Raw genomic sequence first — 21,806 nt, forward strand, 5'->3', positions numbered from 1 at the left:
AACTTATCATTTCCTCATTATTTTCCATTTTATGATTACCTACACTCTTGAATTTATTCACATTTGTTGTATCTGTATGGTGAAATACTATACAACGGTAGGTATTTATCAGCAAAACGCTGACTGCTAGGCCTGAGGTTGGGAGAGTGGGGAGTGGGAGGGGTGGATATCTTCAAAAAGTTTATCATCTAAGAAAGCTTCAACTTTTTACCACTTCATCACAAATTTTTCTTCATTTTTAAATTTTCATAGGTCATTATATCTGGGAAAACTGAACCATATTTGTGATATTTCTGATCAGTCACAGTGAAAATCTGCATGTATTTCCTCCTTTCGTTTTCTTTCTTTGCACATAAATGTTTAGATAGTTAACTTTTGGTAGCACACAGACACCATTTTAGGAATTCTTAGGAGGATTGGGTGTTACATTTCTGTCTTATTTAATTGATTGACAATGTTTAAATAATTGGTAGACAATGTTTAAAGATGTGTACTGATATGGGTAGCTATGGCATGGGAAATTCAAAATGGCATCGAATTAAGTGCCACTATCCACCTAGTTACTCAAAGTTCTTTCCCTCACTCTCTCCAGTCTATCCACCAGCAATCTGTGCTAGTTCTCTCTCTCCAAAATATGTCTGAAACTCACCAGCTCCTCATCCCCAGGCCCAGCCCCTCCTCAGACCTCTATCTGCTCTCCTCAAGGCTCCTCCAACAGTCTTGACCTTCTTATTTTAACTCTTACCCTGCTCCAATCTCTTCCTCCCATAGTCATAAGAATGATCTTTTATTTTTCAGAATACATTAACTTTATTTTTTCCATTCTTATTTTAAAACCACTTTATTGAAGTATGACTGACATACAAAAAACTGTACATATGTCATATGTACAACTTGATGAATTTAGAGGTAACTATACATTCATGAAACCATCGCCACAATCTATGCTGTAAACAGATTCATCACCTCCAAAAGTTTCCCCTCACTCTCTTTATTTATTGTTATTACTATCATTGTGATAAGAACACTCTTGTGATCTATCCTCTCCTCAAATTTCTTTTTTTTTTTTTTTGTGGAAGATTAGCCCTGAACTAACATCTGTGCTAATCTTCCTCTATTTTGTATGTGGGATGCTGCCACAGCATGGCTTGATGAGTGGTGTATGTCCGCACCTGGGATCTGAACTCTCGAATCCAGGCCACCAAAGCAGAGTACACAGAACTTTAACCACTCAGCCATGGGGCTGGCCCCATCTCCTCAAATTTTAAGGACTATAATACAGTATTAACAATAGGCCCTATGCTATAGTAGATCTCTGGGACTTAGTCATAGAAATGATCTTTTAAACATGCAACTCAGGTCATGTCACTCTCATCTTAAAACCTATCCAGGTTTGCAGATTGCACCTAGAATAAAATGCAAATTCCTTGACATGTCCCATAAGACTCTACAAGATCTTGTCTTGCACTGTTTGCCCCACTTAATCTTGGGCCATTCTTCCCCTTGCTTCCTAAACTCCAGGCTCTTTGTTCTTCTGACAGTTCCTGGAACACATTCCATTCTTTTCTGTCTTGGGGACTTTGCACAAGAGTTCTGCTGTCTGGATCATCCCCATGCATCCCCATTCCCCAAAGCCTAGCTGCTTTTTGTCCTTCAGATTTTAGGTGAAATGTCACCTCCTCAGAGACGTCTTCCTTGATCTTACTATACAAAAAAGTTCCTTCTCTTACATTTGTCTTCACCACAGGTCTGTATCTCTTTCATTTATTGCATTTTTTGTCATTTGTAAACATATATTATTTGTTTATTTACTTGTCTTTTGTCTGGTTCCCCGACTAGACTATAAGCTCCATGAGCCCAGGAGCTATGTCTGTCTTCTTTCATCAGAGTAGGTCCAAAGCCTAGCACAGCGCCGGATACCTGGGGGCACCCAGGAACATTTAGTGAATGAAAGAGGCAAGTGTGGCCTTGCCCAGTTATGTTTTGCTGTGAAATGCAAATGCAAGTAACACTTATTTTGCTTTTTCTCTTTTGATAGGATAACAAGAATTTGTTTCCCAACACTCTCATGTATTTCTTCCCACGTTTATACATTTACTTGCCTTTTTCCTTTGCCTGGCAGACCCGCTGCCCTACTCCCACCTGTTGTGAATGGGGTCCTAACTCAAAGGCAACCGCTCCCGTGAGCTTGCCTCTGGTCTTCCCAGGTGGATATACCCTTTGTTGAACCTCCTCCTCTCTTGTGCCTTCCTAAAGGCTCTTGCCTTGCTGAACGTGATTGTAAAGTGGATTATAAACTTTTCCAGAGCCCATACAACTCGACATCCTTGAGGAACCTAGCAGCATGCTTTATGGATAACCCTGCCCTCTGTAAAAGTCACTAAATTAATTGTTTACGATGAAAAACTGAAAAAAATGAATTAATTACACAAATACTTTCAAATGTCCAGATGTTTATCTTCGCGTAGGAAAAAGGAAACTCTGAATGACTGATTGAATGTCTTCCTTTTCATCTTTGTGGTTTAGAATTGTTTAAACACAATCCCATGGTTTGTCTCTTATCAGCTTAACCATGTTCTCTCCCTTGCTCAAACAGCGCAAATGTGCTTCCATCTAGTGCTTCCTCTTTAAAAAAAACCTTCGAAAAATTTAGTGTTTCCTCTTTAAGGAAAGGCGGAGAAACACTAAAAATACTAATAATGAATAATAAATATTGTGAAGTGAAATTCCTTTTGTGCATTTTGCAGGGAGAGCCAAGGCAGACCTGCTCTGAGGCCTGGCAGTCTCCCTATGCCGGGATCAAAGGGCAGATGACCTAGATTCCAGCCTGATGTTTGCGGCATAATGTGTTTGCAACTCTGCCTCCAAATTCCAAAGAAGGTCACAGTGAAATGAGTGGGGTTGGTGACGACTCCATCTTCTTGACTTAAAAGGCTTAGTCAAATAATATGCCTCTCATTTTAACCAGTATCCTGTTTTATTTTGACCTTGCACAGATATATCCTGTAACCTGGGGGCTGTGGACTTTCTGGGGTCATGGCAATGAGCTCTATCTTGATAGGATTGTGGATTACCCAGGCGCATATATTTGTTGGCACTCATAGAACCAAGCACTTAAGACCTGTGTGCTTCCTCCTATTAATCTCATACAACAATTTTAAAAAGAAGAAAAAAAAATAACACATGGGTACTGAAAAAAGTCAAGTCCTACAGAATTGGATAAAGAAAAAAATTTACAATAAAAAAATTACTCAGGCAATTATCAGACAATGCGGGCCGTGGCCAGCAGCATCCATCGGCATCACCTTGGAGCTTATTTAGATGTGAAGATCCTCAGGTCTCATTAGGGACCTGCTGAATCAGGATCCAGAGTTTAACAAAGTGACCTGGGCGACTTGTCTACACACTAAAGTTTGAGACACACTGCCTTAAAAAATATTGGGGGCCACGATGATCTTCTACACGCTGAGGTACATCTTATCAGCTGTGCTGCATAGTTTACCTGTTATTTTGGTTAGAATTTAGCCACTTCCTCTCTTTCCCCCACTTTGCGCATCTCCTCTTCCGTCCCTCCCTCGCAGCCTCCCATGCCTGGGACTGGCTTTGGAGGCTGTCACTCAGACTGGATTCTGTTCCCAGCTATGCTGCGGGCTGGTTGAATGAACCTAGTGAAACCACTTAACTTCCGTGCACTGCTGTTTACACTTCTTTACAAAAGACATAATGGCGCTGGGCTACCCAGAGCTTAAATTAATTAATGTTTATAGAGCACTGCAAGCCTGGGGGATAAAAGTCTCTTTGAAAGTGCGTGTAACTATCATTATGGCTAATGAAGCTCGCTCTTAACTCCGCCTCCTCGCTGGGGGATGGGGAGCTGCTCTCCTTAACATGATCCAGAGAAGGTAGAAATTTAACTCAAATATAATTTTCCTTCTTTGGTCACTCTATTGATGTTTTCAGGGGTTTTGTTGTTTTTAACTACAAACTGGATGTAGATGAATTAAGTCAAGTGAGTTTATGGTAAAATAAGAAAATACTTCTAAATGCTGTGCTTTTTTTTCCAGTCTCAGACGCTGCGTTCCTGCTGTTTCCTTAGTTGGGAAGTGAGATCCCAAGAACATCAGATAGAGAGAGAGAAACTTTTACTAGAAGGTGACCTAGAGTTTATAGTGATGGTTCTCATGATATTGAGGTTTGTTCTTTAGTCTTGGGGTTGACCAACTTCCAGGGACATACTTAGCGCTAATTGTGGTAGATGAGACACCCTCAATAGGTCTCTGCTCTGGGAAAATTACAGTTTAAAGGAACAGATGCATCTCCAAATGGCAAATGCTCGGCAACCACAGTGTTCAAAGGCAGACCCGTTCACTTAACACGGATGGTGGTGCAAATGACGTTCTCATTGGCAATTTTAAATTACTCTTTATGCATTTCTATGGTTTATGTCTCAGATTGTTGCCGTTAGCTTGATTTTGGAGATCATGAAGGAAGCAGATGCAGAAAGTTGATGGAGTAGCCACAGTGCCTTTTGGGAATTTATTTTAAAATGATCAATTATTTTAGTTTTGGAAAATCAACTCATATTTATATGTACTAGGAGAAATTTATCTTCCAATTTATCTATTTGGAATCATTTTGAAGAGAGATAGTTTAGTTTGAAATGATCTTTTAAGGATAAATTCACATGTTTGTTAACTGGATTTTTGAAAAAAGTTTTATTGTTTTTTAATTGATGTATAATTGACATACATTATATTAGTTTCAGGTGTACAACATAATGATTTGATGTTTGTATATATTGTGAAATGATCACCAAAATAAGTCTAGTTGGCATCTGTCACCATATATAATTACAAATTTTTTTTCTTGTGATGAGAACTTTTAAAATTTACTCTCTTAGCAACTTCCAATATGCAATACAGTATTATTAACTCTTGTCGCCAAGCTGTGCATTACGTCCCCATGACATTTATTTTATAACTGGAAGTTTGTACCTTTTGACCCCCTTCATTCACTTTGCCACACCTCCCACCCCCCTCCTCTGGCAACCACCAATCTTTTATCTGTATCTATGAGCTTGTTTTCATAATGGCCTCAAGTTCCATCCATGTTGTCACAAATGGCAAGATTTCATTCTTTTTTATGGCTGAATAATATTCTGGTATATTCCAATAATTTCCATATATATGCCACATTTTCTTTATCCATCCATCCATCGATGGACCCTTAGGTTGTTTCCGTATCTTGGCTTTTGTAAATAATACTGCAATGAACATGGAGGTGCATATATCTTTTTGAGTTAGTGTTTTCATTTTCTTTAGATAAATATCCAGAAGTGGAATTGCTGGATCATATGGTTGTGTTAACTGGATTTAACACTACTAGGTAAAGCTACCTAAGTGTAAGAATTCCTGAATTGGGCCTGGGGACTGTGGCCACAGAAAGTGTGAAGTCAACACCATTGGTTGAAGGAGTTAATCTATAGCAAAGACTACCCTTGGAAGAAGAAGAACTCTGTAACGGAAGTGTAAGCAATTTCTTGACTTGTAAATCTCTAGATTTGGGGACCATCTTGGCAGCTTGTTGAAGATAGGCTCCAACCCCTTCACTACCTCTGTATCCTCCATAAGGGTTTAGGGCCCTGCCTCAGGGATGGTGAGCAACCATTCACTGGAAACCTGAATCAGAGTCCTAGAGGCAAATACACCAAATCACTTCTGAACTGTAAACATCAAATTTACATATAGGGCATTGGTTAGTTTAAGAGACTTTCCTGAGAATCTCCTTTGTGGTCGGAAGGTGGTCCTTGCCCACAGGGGGCTTGTGAGTTAGCTATAGAGACAAGATAAACAGGTTCCTATTTGTCTCTTCCACTGGAAGAGCTTTATGAGGGCATGAGCCAGATCTGTTGTACTCACTGTTTGGGTCTTAGTGAATGGTAGAAGTGTAATACATATTTTTTGAATGCATGGAGGACAGGAAGGAAAGAAGAAGGAAAGAAGACAGGAAGGAAGGGAGGAAATGAAACAAATTATCCATGCTGTTGTTATGCGACAGGAGCCAGTTACTGTGGGCATGTTTCAGGGAGAAGGAAGGCATTGAACAGGCATCCAATGCAGGATGGGCTTGGAGAAACAGATGTGAAAAGGAAGAACATACCAATGGAGGGAAATAGCAAGGATGAGAAGGAAAATGAATATGCAGGTTTGGGGGACGAGGTAGGAATTAATGGCAAAAAAAAAGAAAAAAAAAGATGAACAGAGGTTGTGGGGCCAACATACATACATTTAGGTATGAGGTAGAAAAATAGAGTTGCCTTTATCAGCTCATGTCCACATAATAATAAGAATCTAATTAAAACTGAAAAATTTAATTAATAATCCTGACATTCCCAAATAACTATTTGTTATATATGGAGAATAATATCAAAATATTAGGCTAACATTTTCCAAACTTTTGGCAAAGACTGGTGGAAAATCCCAGAGATGCTTTGCTATTTATACATTCTTGCTAGATGGTAAGTTTTTAATTAATTTTTTGAATTAATTTTTGTCTCAGGAAAGGCATAATTATAGTAGTAAGTACATGAAAATCAAACTCTTCTTTTTGTTTTTTTTCACAGAGACTAAAATATTTCCACTCTGGGCACATCCAAAATGAGGAAACAGGAGCAGAAAGGGGTTAAAATTTTGTATAAAACTTTCCTGTAAATCACTGGCCAAGATAGAACTTGAACTCTCAGCTTTCTGGATGTGAGCTGAGAGCTACACCCCTTCTCTGTTCTTTGAATACAGAAATCTCTGTTTTAGGATAATAAGGGGGCAAAGTACAATTGATCACATAACTTGAAGAGCACTATAGTTGCCTAACCCCAGGCTCGACTTTCTGTAGAGGACAGACCCAATTCAGTAAGCGAAGGGTAAGTATGTTTTGACTTGGTCTGGACAAAGTCTTTGAGTGCTCAGACAGGCAAATCGAAAAATAATAGTAGTGAGCGGAGTGTGAACTTTCCCATTCATCTTAATGGGGCTGTCAACTGTGAAGTTTAATTATATCACTGTTAGTCATTTGATGGCAGTTATGAGACTCAGAGGCCAGCAATTAGTGGTGACTTCTAGGCCAACGAAGTACCTCCAGTTTCTTGATTGTTGTAATGATTGTTCACTAAGCAGAAGGTCAGTTCAAGTCTTTTTGATCCCAGTCCACCGCCTTAGTTACTGAGTCATTAGCTTCCTAATAAGTGGCAAATCCTCTGGTCAGCTAGATCTGTCTTAGTTAGGTGTGTTGGTCATTCTTACCAGATGAACCAAATAGTCTTGCATTTCTGGTTGTGATTCCATAAAAAGCCCACAAAAGGTAATTAAGAAATGGCCAGTATTTCTTTTCTGTGACTGCTCCTCCTCTCCCTCCAGGGGGACCTAGCGCAGCTCATTAACCTGGCGAATGCTTCATGAGGATGAGTGGCAGTTGACAGGGGAGATCTAGGGAGGCAGAGCTCACGGTCCACCCATCCCTGTATTCTTTTGTCTATTCATTTCATAAAGTATGTTTTCAACTCTACTACGTGCCGGACGCTGCTGTGGAGTAAGCCTGGCCGACAAGATCGCTGGAACTTACAGTAAACAATTTAGTATTTAAAGTAAACAGTTTAGAATTTATGTGTGTAATTCCAGTGTACAAGTAAATAGTTTAGAATTTACTTCTGTAAGACTGATAGAGTGCTATGATGACAATAAAGCAGGGTGCTGAGGTTGGTTGGACATCGCCTTAGGTCATCACTGAACAAAAGAAATATTATGTGCGCCAAAATATGAGCCACATATGTCGTTTTAAATGTTCTAGCAGTCACATTAAGAAAAATAAAAATAAACAGGAAAAATTAATTTTAATAATACACATTTTACCTCAATGTATCCAAAGTAAAATTTCAACATGCAATCAATATAAAAATTATTATTGAGCTGTTTTACATTTTTTTCATACTATGTCTTAAAAATCCAGTGTATATTTTATGTATATAGCACCTCGGAAGTGCTCAACAACCACATCTGGCTACTATATTGGATGGCACGGTTTTAGGTAGTGGGTGAAGAAGGACTTTCTACCACTCAAATAAAGAGAAAGAGCAGGCATACAGAGATATGCATTCCAGATAGAGGGATCAGTAAGTGCAAAGGCCCTGAGGCAGGGTTAAGTTTTTAACAAAATTTGAATTCATTTGTAAAATTAGAAAACAAATATAGCTTGACATTCACTTCTTGTATGCAGCCCTGCTAAATGGTTAAAATCAAATTATCCTTTCAAAAGGCTCACATAACACAACAGACCATCAATTCTTATGAGTCTAAATAAAATGATCTGTTCCACTCAGTTTAATAGGTTGGTTAAATTAGAAATGAACTCAGTGTAAAACAAAACTTTTTTTTTTTAAATAGCAGCTAAGTGAATGCATCTTGAACATATTTTTTTTCTTTTGCCTTCAAACATGCAAATTCATCACAGTCTAGTGTGTATTTTACTGATAAATATACTAATTGTAGATTCTAGGTTCTAATAGCATTATCTATCTTCAGGACAGGACTTTGTGAAAAATACATCTGGGTACCATTGCTTGTGTTTTATCTTTCTCTGGAGGCAGGCCATGTTTGACCCCTCAGTTAGCCTAGCAACATAATGAATTAATTAGAAACAAAGGTATGCTATACATAGAAAATGAAAACTCACACAGAAATCACTTAAAAAGAATCATTGAATGTATTTTAAAATAAAACGTCTGGAATATACTTTTCATGTCAAATAAGCATTCTCATATTCACATGATACTAGTTTGATGTATGTCCTCATTTGGATTCCTCCAGAAGCCAACCCTGAGAGAAGAATGTGAGTACAAGAAGTTTATTTGGGAGGCAATCTGAGGAAGCAGGAGTGGGCGGGGGAATAGACAGAGAGAGAAGGAAGCCAGTACAAGGTGCGTTAGCAAGCCCGTTCCCATAGTGGACAACTGGAGCCTGCTCAAGCTATGCCACTGGGCTTTGTATAGAACATGCTGCAGCATTAGCCCGTCTCAGGAGCAAGGAACTTATCCCCCAACTCTGTCAGCCACAGGCTAGACTGCTCCTGGGCTGCAGAGTAGGATGTTAATTCCCTAGGACTTGTGGCCTGACTCCCACACAGGCACAGAGGGCTCCAGTGCCCAGAGAAAGACCTCAGGCAAAGGGATGGGGGAGTCGGCCATTGGAAGTTGGGAAAGGCCAAGTGAATCTGGGCAGCTCACTGACAGGAGCTGCTCCATGTGTACAATGGAAATTCATCCAGAGGCTTACCTTCGGCACTTAATAATTTAAGTGCACCTTACATCCTTGAGCATTTGCAGTTTACAAAGGACCTTCATTTGTGTTGTCTTACTTAATCCTTACAGGGACCCTGAGGGGTGGGTTATTCATATATTGAGGAGGAGGAGGCATCTGAGGGGCGTGAGGACCCATGCCCACAGACTGTAGAGGAGCAATGCAGGGACCTGGCTTTTGTGGAAATCGGGGTTGCCTCCCCAGCTCCCTCCCATTGACTCTCCCCTACCATGCAACTGTGCCCTTTGCACTTTGCCTGGGTTTGACCCCATCCCCAGCCATAGGGTTGGGCCTTCATTGGCCAGTCAATCAGATCTGTGTGTTCATATTGATGCAGTGATTGGTTCATTTCATTCAGAGCAAAGTCAGGGGCCATAGCAAATTAAATGGCCAGGATAAGAGAAAGTTATCTCTTTGTCTCTTTTTTATTTTACATGTGTATGAGGAAATATGTCGTGTTGTAGGTGTTTGCAGCCATCACGTGAGCATGAGGCAACCTAGCCTTAGGGTGAAGCCAATGTCATCAACAGCAGAAATGACACATAAAAAACCACAAAAAGCAAAAAACAAAAAAAAATATCCTTGGTGACATTGTTAACTCACTGGATGGAACTCTGCTGAAGCTGAGAAACTCCTTTTATTGTTTAAGAAAACCATTTGGGGTTGGATTTTCAAACACTTGCAGTTGAGAACATTCTATCTGACTCCTCTGGCTTGGTGATTTATCCCAAATGCCCTAAGTCATCCTAAAATGAAATAACTTAAATCTCCTGTGTGCAAAACCTGTAGGGATTAGCACAACGTGTTCACCTAAATTATATATTTTCATTTGAAGTGTTTGTCATAATCCATGGAAGTGTACAGCGCAGATTATAGCTTGGCGACCACCTGTATATTTATTAGGTATCTAAAAGCAAAAGTGTTAAGTAGATGATGAATAAAGACTCGTTTCAGTTTTAAGCGAATTTGTGACACATGGAGAAAATTGAATGAAAACTTTTTTAAAGAAATCATGAGTTCAGAAAGCAAAGGAAGAAAAAGCAAAAACCAATGATAGCTAGAAAATCACATTTTCTTTTTTTGTTTGGATATGCAATGGTAGCCACTATAAAGGAGTTTGTCTGCCTTCTTCTCCCTCACTTATATAGATTGGAAAAGCAAAATATTCATTTTTTTAGCTTATCTTGTAGCTACAGTGGTTATGTGACACAGTTCCAGTCAATGAGATGTAAGCGGGTGTCTTCCGAGGGAGTTTCAGGGAAAGTATTTGCTTTCTTGATAAAATGGGATGTACACTACTGGCATGTCTCTTTCCTCTTTTCCCTGCCATGAATGATGATGTGAAGTCCAGAACTATGGTGGCTGTTTTGTGATAATGAGGCAGCAGCTATAAGCACAAAAATGAAGGCAAGTTAAGTGAAAAGACAAAAATAGTCTGGCTCCCTGATGGCGCTGTTGAGCAGCAGAACTCATGCCAGAAACTGCCTGTTGCTTGTCTTTCTCTTAGGTGAGAGATCTAAATCCTATTTGTTTGAGCCAGTGTTTACTGGGTATTTTCTTACTTGCATTCCTAACTGGTATATGCACCATCTTAATAATTTTTTGAATATCCAGGGTTATTTCAGATTATTCTCTGTTTTTTTTTATGTTTTGATGGATGTAACGTAACTCAGGAGGTATTCGTATATCAAACATGTAAGTGCTAAGTCTCCTCTCCCCCCTTTTCTTTTAATGAAAGAAACACCCAGCTGCTCTAGTAAAGAAGAAAGAGCCTCTGTTGTGGATTCAGACAGTCTTGGGAGCATATCTGGGCTCTTCCACTAACCACCTCTTTGATTTTTCAAACACTATGACAATTTCTGTCTTCTAGTTAATGTATTCAGAGCATTCATGTTTAAAGTGATTATTGATTTAATTGGATTAATATCTGCCATGTTTGTAATCATTTTGTTTTCATTGTTTTGTTCTTTGCCTCTTTCCTCTTTTCTGTTTTTCTTCTTTTTCTGGTTTTAGTTGAACAATTTATATGATTGATTCCATTTTATCTCCTCTCTTAGCATATTAATTATACTTAAAAAAATTTTCTAGTAGTTTCCCTAGAGTGTAAACTACACTTTTTTTTTAAAAAAAAGTTAATCTAAGTCTCCCTTCAAATAACACTGTAACACTTCACATGAAGTCCAGGTACCTTTTAGCAGAATATTCCCAATTCATCTCTCCCATCCCTTGTGGCATTGCTGTAATTTGTTTCACTTATCCATATGCTCCACTTACTGCAATGCATCGTTACTATTATTACCTGTAAAAAATTATCATTTCAACTAATTTAAGAATAATAGGAATAAACTATTTTATTTTACCTCAGCTTATTCCTTCTCCAGCACTTTAGGTTCTTTATGTAGATCCAAGTTTCTGACCTACATTATTTTCCTTCTGCCTGAAGAACTTCTTTTAACATTTCTTGCAGAGCAGGTCTCCTGATTATGAATTCCCTCAGTTTTTGTTTGCTGGAGAAAGTCTTTATTTCTCTTTTGTTTTTGAAACATAATTTCACTGAACATAGAATTCTAGGTTGGTGGTATTTTTTTTTCAATATTTCATATATTTCACTTCATTTTCCTTTTGCTTGCATAGTTTCTGATGAGAAGTCCACTGTAATCCTTATCCTTGTGCTTCTGTAGGTAAGGTGTTTTTTTCCTCTTCATTTTTTCAAGATTTTCTCTTTGTCTTTTTCTGCGGTTTGAATATGATATGCCTAGGGCTTTTTTTGGTGTGTGTATTTATCCTTTTAGTCCTCTTTAAGCTTCCTGGATCTGTTTTATTGTCCGTCACTAGTTTTGGAAAGTTCTCAGCCATTATTACTTCAAATATTTCTTCTGTTTCATTGTTTCTTTCGTCTTCTGGTATTCCAGTTACTTGTATGTTACACCTTTCAAAATTGCCCTACAGTTCTTTGATGTTCTGTTCTGGAAAGTTTCTATTGACCTATCTTCAAGCCCACTGATTCTTTCCTCAGTCATGTCAAGTCTGCTGATGAGCCCATCAAAGACATTCTTCATTTGTGTTACAGTGTTTTTTTCTTTTTATTTCTAACATTTCCTTTTTATTTTTCTTAATGTTTTAATCTCTCTGCTTATATTAACCATCTGTTCTTGCGTGTTGTCTACTTTTTCCATTAGAGCGTTTAATATATTAATTATAGTTATTTTAAATTCCCTGTCATAATTCAAATATGCATGTCATATCTGAGTCTGATGCTGATGATTGCTTTGTTTCTTCAGACTGTGGTTTTTGCTTTGTGTATTTTATTGGATTATTGGAATTGAGATAAATAAGCCTTTAGTGTAAGGATTTATGTTTGCCTGGTTTGGAGTGTGACTTTGTTTAAGGCTTGCTATAGCTATAGGTCCAAGAGGTTTCAAATTCCTCTAGTGTCCTTGTTTTTTTTCTTAGGTTTCCCTGAAGATCCTGTATCAGCTCCTTCAGCTGTAATTCACTGTTACATTATGGAGCCCTATTAGTGTGGTGATAAGATGTTGATAGTCTTTTGATTAAATCTCAGTGTTTTAGTCAGCCTATGTCTTTGGGCTGTGACCTTCACAAGTGTTTTACTAGTAGTATAGCTATTTCCCCCTCTCCCTCCTACTTCCTTCCCTGGCTCCAGCATTCCCAATCTATTTCCCCAGAACCCTGTTCCCTATCAACTATGTCGACTATGATCCCCACTCCCCAGTTAGATGAAATAAGAAGGCTGGAGTGGTCTGGAATGGGAGACATGACCCTTCCTCAGATGGAATAAGGCTCTGGCAATGTTTTTTCCCCTGGAGAGTTAGTCTTCATGCTGGAAAATGTTCTGGACATATTTTTACAAGGATTACTCTTTCCCTCTCCAGCCAGAGCCAGAAGGGGATCTTTTTTAGACCTTCACTGTGAAAGCCTGGTGGGATTCATGGGGGTAAACCCCATAAAAGTTTGTCCCCACCCCAAGACTTCATCCCTCATAAGTTTCACACTCATAAGTTTCCACACTCAGCCTGCAGCAATTCATCAGAATTACTATCTGAGTGTTCCTGCTACTTTATGGCTCCAGCAGCTTCTGCTCCAGATAATCAGATCTTGACTGTGACTTTCTGGATGTCCCTGTCTCTCCAGATTTCAGAGTGACTTTTCCCTGCCGTCTCAGTTCTCTCATGGGTCCAAGAAAAGTCATTGATTTTCAGTTTGTTCAGCCATTTCTTTTTGTAAGGATGAGAGTGACAACTTTCAGGCTCTTTACATTCCAGAGCTGAAACCAAAGTCCCCTTTCCTTCCTTTTGAGTCTCACTGTTTTTATCGGTAAAAATAAGTACCCTTTAGCTACCTTGAAATATTATTGCTATGATTTTATGAGATAATAATCTATGAGAAAGTAAGAATGTAAGACATAGCAGGTAGTCAGTAAAATGGCATTCTGTACTTAAATTTTAGAGGGAATTCCATTGTCAGAAAGAAGCCAAGTGGAGTTTAACCATGCATACAAGTACATTACATGAAATCACCTAGATGCACTCAAAAAAGAATTGATAGCTAGAGAGAAAACAATTTAAATAACGTGGACAATTCTGCCTGTCAATCCATAGTACACTTGTGTCAACTAGGAGAAAGAAGAAGTGAAGAACTAGGGAGTAGGGGTGAAGAGGAGGAGGAAGGAAAAATTCCAGGCAGAAGCAACAATGTTTGGGAGGTACCTGAGGCAGGAAGAAACGAAAACCTTCTAAGAAATATGGCAGTCGAGCTGGAGGAAGAGAGAGGTGGGAGATTATGCCAGAGGGGAGGCCTGGTGATCATTGTGAGTGCTTGGATTCTGTTTTAAGACCAGGGGACTAGTTTCTCCAAAATTCAATTTCTATCATTCACATATTTAATAGGTAGAAAATTGAAAACGGTGCTTTACTATGGATTTATTTTGTATTTCTTTTTGTTGCTATCCAAAAATCAACATTTTTCTTTATGTATTTATTTAGGTGAAATTATTGTCTCATGTCTGTTATTTATTGGTTCTTCGTGATATTATTGCTTTTTAAATCGATTCATTATATATTAGATATTATTTTTTATCTTTGATATTTGAGGAAAAAAAATCTTCCTGAATCTTTGGTTTTTATTTTATTTTGAGTTCTTACCATTGAGTTACATAAAAGGTATAGACGTTTCCATCTGTTGGTGTGACAACTCAGTAGCTTGTAATGATAAATATTTATTTCTCACTCACATGTTTGTGGGTTAGCTGAGATTCAGCTGATTTGACTGAGCACTTTCTATATAGCTGGTGGTTTCTTTGGCAAGATGGTCCTGTGGAAAGGTCAACATTTGGTTTCTTTGAGAAGGTTATAACAATGTCATAGTTGACTGGGCAACTTCTTGTGACTCCAATTAGACCATAGACTTCAAGATTATATGTTTGTGGGTGAAAGGGAAAGAGGTGTCTTTGTGCTTTGGTTCACCTAGCAGCAGACCCAAGGACAAAGATTTGGGTGCCAGTAGTTTATTTGGGAGATAATTCCAGAATCATGGTGAGAGAGTGGGGAAGGAAGACAGACAGGGAAGAGAAGACAGCCAAAAAGGGTTCATTGATGAGCAATCAATGAGGGCAACTGGAGCTCTATCCTATTGAGGACACTCTGAGAGACTGTGGAGAACATACCATCAAATTACATCCCCAGATGGCAAAGAGGTCTAAGTGCTCATCTGCCATTCCCATTGCTCGCTGGGAAGGGTTACCCTTGGGGTATCAATTCTTGCCTTGTGTGGACTTGGGCTACTGAATCCAGAGAAAACTCTTAGGTAGAGGGATGCAGGTGTTTGCAGTAGAAAACTGTCAGTGTGCAAGAAAATGTCCACCAAGCTGCAGGTAACCTTTACGGAGGGTTGAGAGGACACAGGCAGAGCATCTGCTATAAGAAGTTGCTAGAATGCAGAGACTAAAATGAGCCCGAGGATATTATGACTCCTTTTATTAAACACTGCTGTGAACTCAGCTGGCCTTCAATAATGTTTGTTATATTTAACCAAACCATTGGGTTCATTTACCAGATGTGAGCATCTTGCAGGTAGGGACAGAAGTGGTTTTATCGTCCTTTTCCAATATCTAGTTCAGAGCCTCACACATTCGTTACTCAATAATTGGTCCTGTTGCAATAGGAGAGTAGAGATCCTCACACATTCATTACTCAATAAATGTTACTATTGCAATTTAGGAGAGTAGAGAGAATTTGGCTCTTGGGGCTGGACAGACTATGTAGAATCTTGTGGGTTGGTGATGTATGCCATTTTATTTCAGTGGGCAAGTTACTTGCTCTTCTTAGTCTATTTCCTCATCTTTAACATTGAAACAGTGATGCTGGACTCAAATATTTTTAAGGAACAAACAAGTTAACAAATGTTCAGTGGCTGCTCTAGAATTTCTGTACTAGGGGAACTTAGAGCAGTCTAGACAGAAGGGAAAGCAGGGGCTGGATACCTTGCAGAAAATTGGGAACACATCACCAACTAAGGAAGGGTTGGTGGACATAATGGAGGAGCTAAAGAAACCCCTCCAATCACCTACTTGGTGCTGCTGTTGTATCTGTTAGGTACCTAGACTAGTACTTGGCAGCTTACAGGTATTTAATCAAATGTAGATGCTATTACCAGGCTGTCATACGTGAGATTGCCATTATTGGAAATGTTGTTGTGCTGATAGCATATTGATAGTGTTTATATCTTGTGATATGTAATTGTTATTGCAATACAGTGATGTGACCTCCTGAAGCAGGAAACTTACAGTCCAAGACAGAATGTACTCTCGAAATCATTACTCTGTCCCTTGATTTCTCTCTTGTAAGTATCTGGGTCTCATGAGTGACTGTCAACCCCTGGAATCAGAATTCAGAATGGGATGAGGAAGCCAACCCAAAGCCTGGATGAGTGATGACTACGGAGAAAGTCAGGCTGCCTACCCTCAACCCCGAGAATGGCCAATTATGTCCCCATGGAGCACAAGCTCTATAGCATAAGGGGGACTTGGCGGATGGTGGTATTGCAGAAATCAACAAATTCATCCTATAAGACAGGACGGAATCCAGTTCTGTTAGTATCCTCACCAGGCTTACTGCCAAGCAGTTGCCTGGTTGTCCTAAAAAACTTGCAGCAGGTTTCTCAGAGTGGACAGCTGTAGGGGATAAGGGACATGGTGGCCGGGGTCCCCGAAAAATCCGGATGTTGACCCTGAGTGTTGGACACTCCAAATCTGAGAGCCAAGTTTCATTCTGCATGGATCACAAGCCTTCTCAAGAGGCCTCTCCACTCTTTTGTCTCTGCAGGTCAAATCACACCCTGTAAGCAGCTTTGACCACTATCTGTGGGGCTCAGCACCCAGCCAATGGGGACTTCAAGTCAAGGCAGGAAACAAGAAAGAATTGTTAATCCTAGAGTGATGTTCTGAGTTAGTCTAGTATGTTGGTATCTTTTTTTCTCCAGATTAAGTTTATTTTATTTTTTGCTTGTGGGAGATTATATACACATACCACCGCCCCCATAATCCTTACCCAAAGAAAATGGGGTATAGTCTTGTAGATATTTTCTTATAGATTTACATGCATACGTATGTTAAATATTTAATTAGTTTTATAAAAATATTTATACTTTCAATATCGATAGATATATTTTTATAGTATCATTTAGCCTTGAGTTAATTGAACTTAAGTAAATCTTAAATGAAAATCTTAAAAAATAAGACATATTAAAATTAAACAAAACTGTGTGTGGACAGTTATATTACTTCCAACATTTAGATTTTATAAGCAATACTCTGATCCTTATTGCTAAATCTTTGTGATATCCTTAACTTGTTCTTAAGCTCTCTTTCATATTTTTTTTAATCTCTTTTTCTCTCTGGGCTGCATTCTGAATAATTTTCTTTCCTACTGTTCACTAATTCTCTCTTAAACTGTGTCTAAGCTGTTGTTTAATTCACCTGTTGAGATTTTGTTTTCAATGATCATATTTTGACATTTCTGAAAGTTCTATTTTTCCAAATCTGTCCTGTCTTTCTCATATGTTCTATTCATTTTTTATGTCTTCAATCACTTAAACATGATTTTTTGTGGTGTCTTTCCAAGGGTGTCATTGTCATTGTTTCTGATATTGACTTCTACTGTGCTTGCTCATAGGGGATTATTTTCCCATGAGTTTTGTAGTTTTGGACTGTCAACTAATCTTCTGTGGGGCCTCACTGGGTTGACCTCCTGGTATAAGAATATGCCCCTTCAGAGAGATTTGCTGATGGTTTCTGCCTGGCACACAATGGGTATTATTAGCCCAGAACAGGTTTTATGTTTGTTTCTTGACATGGGAATTCTGCTGTAAACGTGAATGCTAAACCCATGAGGCCAGTCCTATGGTTATGAGTTCTCAGAGTAGACCAAGTTTTTTCCTCCATCTAGAGCCTAGATTTTGTCATCTCTCCTGCTTTTGGGTGGATTGTTCTAGTGCAACATCTCACCTCTCACTGGCCCAAGTCCTCGCCTGTGTTCCAAAATAGTTATTAAAACCCAAGCCTCTATGTTACTGAGACAAGAAAACACCCATAGGGCTGCCAGAGTTTCAGCTGAACTCTTACAGCTTTAGATTTCAAGTTCCTTTTATTTTTCATCCCTGGGGATTTCCCAAACTTTCTTGCAGATTCAGCTCTGCATTCAGAAGGATCTTACGTTTTCTGTAGTATTTCTACTTTGCGGTGAGAGAGTTTCTGGTTATTTAGATTACAATGTTGCCAGCAACTGAAGTTCATAAGAAGTATTTCTTTAGCAAAAATTCTCAAAGGGAGAATTTCAAGTTTAAGAGACAAGTACATTTTAACATATCTCATATATTAAAACTTGCTAAATAATAATGTTGAAAGAAGTTGTCCTCATTGGAATACCTCATGAGTACAATTCAAGAGCACAATAATGAACATAGGACAGCTTTTAAATAATTTCTTAGCTCTTTGGTTAACTAAATCTGTGTTCAACTTGCCTATCTCTCATTTTAAGTGTCTTTTTAATGAAAACCTTTTATTTTTTCCAGAAGCAAAAAAAGCAAGTTTCAAAGTATAAAGCTCACTGTTGGATTTTTGCTTCTGGTACTTTTCCTTTTTCGTAGAACATCTGTCTCACTTTGGAAGTATAAATCCAAAAGACCTGAACATGAATACTCATGGAATTCTGATGAACAAGAGCTTTCTAAAAGCACGTCCCCAAATTCTTACCTCTGCAAGGTGAAGGCCTGCTATGTATAAATTCTATTTTCATTTCACTCACATATATTCACATTTAAGGCTGAATGGTGAAAACAGAGTAAGACACAATGTGGGGGTGGGGCAGAAATGAATTGCTGTGTATGCTGTTGTTTTTAGTGGCTACCTCCCCTAGTCCTTAAACTGTCACTGACGAGCAGCTTTGAACAAGCTGCAAAACCCCAAAAGGTCGTAACCCAGGAGGGGAGAGACTCCAGGAACGTGCACCAGGGAAGATGCAGATGCATAAACAAGCCATAAAGTGCCCCACATTTTCTCTTTTCCATCATTTCATTGAAGAGTTGACCCCAGGCTATTACCCTGTGAAAGTGGAATTTTAAAAGAGCCAACCCCAAACAAACCTATACTAATCCCCACTTGGCTGGCTTTCCCCATCACTAATGAAACCCAGGAGGGGCCTGAAGTGAGGTGTGACAATTTGAGAGGCAGAGTGAAGATCACAGAGGTGAGAAACGTGTCACCTCTCTTTTCATATCCTGAGCAGCAGATGGGCCAGACTTGGCAGGCTCAAAGTTCCTGTGGCCAGAACAGAGTTCCCACTGCCTGAGAGCTGCACGTAGATGGACACCAGCCATGGTGATGCCCCCTCCTCCAGCCTTGCCCGGCTCAGCCTTTTCAAGGGTGTCTTAGCTGAGGGCATTCAGATCTGACAGCCACCTTGCAGGTACCATTTCTGAGGAACGAGGCAAATGCATCCACATGAGATGAGGTGGTGAGAATGAGAGATGGGGTAAGTGCCTGGTCGGACCTGCCCACCAGCCGGCTGTGGGTCGTGACTCTGGGCTCGATAACTGGAGTATGGCCAGAGCTCATAGGTCTCATCTATCTGACAGGGGAAAATGGGTTGGTGTTGCAGCAGTGTTGGGGGAGGAGGGCTGGATCTCTAGGAACTGAGATATCAGGGTGTTATCTGCAGGAGTTCTTCTTCTTATAGGTCTCTGGTTACTCTCTTTGCATGGTGGAATCAGGGCCGGTCATCATCCTCAGAATGTGTCCAAACAGTCAGAGTTAAGTCAATCATCAGACTGGGATAGGATCTGGGCCTCCTCCATGCTCACTTTCCCTTTCTCACAGGTTGAAATCTGGAGCCTCAACTGCACGTGAAACAAGAAAGTCCTGGGGCTTGGTGGGGCCACCAGGGGAAAATAGCCTGGGTCCTTGAAACACCGTGTGGAAGAGAGTGCTTGCCAACCACAGACACAAATTTGGACTTCTACCTGAGCAAGAAACAGCCCATCACCTTCTGTTATGACAGTTTAATCTACTTTAACTAATAAATGATCCTTCTGGGATTTCTTTATATTGTACTTCTGGATTGATTCTGCTCTTTTCTGAATACTATGTCTTCCTTTTGCTTGGATGTGCTTATTGGAGTATTGGTCAAGTAATTCTTTAAAGAAAGGGCATTGAGGAAATAAACTTTCTGAATCTTTCATGTAAAAAATTCCCTATTTCACCCTCCCTTGATTGGTTATAGATTTTTTCTGGATATAGGATTTTAGATTCGAGACTATTTTCCCTCTGGTTTCTGAAGGCATTGCTTCATTGTCTTCTAGCATCCAGTATTGCCAGAGACATTTATGAGAGAAAAAGTGGCAGAGGACACAAACAAAAAATGTGCAAAAGACTAATATCAATGGCCAATACACATATGAGAAAATTATATCGCTGGTAAATGGGAATCAGACCTCACTGAGAACCCATTTTTTTCTCTATCGGATTGAAATGGTAATAGAATAAATATAAACATAAAAATGGTAATACTCAGCTTTGGTACAGACTGGGGAAATGAGTATTTTTATATACTGTTGATGGGTATAAAAATTGCAATGAACTTTTTGGAGGACATATTTGTAATATTCAAAAATAAAATTTGTTACTTTTACCTTTGTGGGTGAGATTGTTTTATTTTTTCTAGCTGGGAACTTTTTAGTTCTTGTTATCCTTGGTATAGCAAAGTTTCATGAAGACGCATTTAGGTGAAAATCTATGTTTAGGGGCCGGCCCCATGGCTGAGTGGTTAAGTTTGTGCACTCCACTGTGGTGGCCCAGGGTTTTGCCAGTTTGGATCCTGGGTGCGCACATGGCACCGCTCGTCAGGCCACCTTGAGGCAGCATCCCACATGCCACAACTAGAAGGACCTGCAAACTAAGATATACAACTATGTACGGGGGGAGGGGGGTTTGGGGAGATAAAGCAGAAAAAAAAAACAACGAAGATTGGCAACAGTTGTTAGCTCAGGTGCCAATCTTTAAAAAAAAAAAAGAAAGAAAGAAAATCTCTTTTTATTCATCAGCTCAGCACTTACTTGGTCATTTCCACCTTCTGTTTTGTTTCAGCCTCAGGGAAATAGTTCTATTATTTTTTTGATTTTCTTTTCTTCTCTGAGGTAGATTAGCCCTGAGCTAATATCTGTTGCCAATCCTCTTTGTTTGCTTGAGGAAGATTAGCCCTGAGCTAACAACTGTGCTGATCTTCCTCCACTTTATACATGGGTTGCCACCACAGCATTGCTGATGAGTGGTGTAGGTCTGTGCCCGGGGTCTGAACCAGTGAACCTGGGCCACCAAAGTGGAACAGGCTGAACTTAACCACTATGCCGTGGGGCTGGCCCCTTTGATTTTTCCCCCTGCCTTCGGTTTTCCCCTTTCTTTCTTTCTCAACATTTTATTATATGGATATTGGTCCTCCTTTATGGATCTGCTATATCTTCTAAATTTTCTCTCCTGTTTTCTATCTTTTAGTCCTTTGCTTTATATTCTGAGAGAGAGTTTATGAAATTTTCTTCCTTGCTTTCTATTGGTTTATTTTCACCAAACATTTAAATATTAAATATTTTTAATTTTTGTGAAATCTCGTTCTTTTTCATATCAACCTATTTTTATTTTGTGGATTTTAATATCTTCATATAATCAGGTTGATCAACAAGGATAATAATTAGAATATTTCAAAAGTTCATTTTTCCATTATTGTCTGATTCTTTGGTGAAAGTTTTTTCCTTTTTTCATCTTGGCCACTCATTTTGGTGTTGCTGGTTTTCCACAAATATCCGGTAATCCCTGATCTTCCATCCTTATTCACAATCGAGATCCATGTTGATTAATTTGAATAACTAGGATATTTCTTCTCTACTTGTCTATTA

At 39.1% G+C, this 21,806-nt stretch overlaps 1 long non-coding RNA gene across 1 annotated transcript; it reads left to right on the forward strand.

The window, feature by feature from the left end:
• Positions 1–11,290: 11,290 nt before the first annotated feature.
• On the forward strand, positions 11,291–19,970 carry LOC139078150 (uncharacterized). The gene is made up of 2 exons (XR_011530959.1): positions 11,291–16,818; positions 18,510–19,970. It is a non-coding gene; the product is annotated as an uncharacterized lncRNA (long non-coding RNA).
• Positions 19,971–21,806: the final 1,836 nt, after the last annotated feature.

This window comes from Equus przewalskii, chromosome 21 (genome assembly GCF_037783145.1).
Source record: "Equus przewalskii isolate Varuska chromosome 21, EquPr2, whole genome shotgun sequence".
In the NCBI taxonomy this organism is placed as follows: Eukaryota; Metazoa; Chordata; class Mammalia; order Perissodactyla; family Equidae; genus Equus; species Equus przewalskii.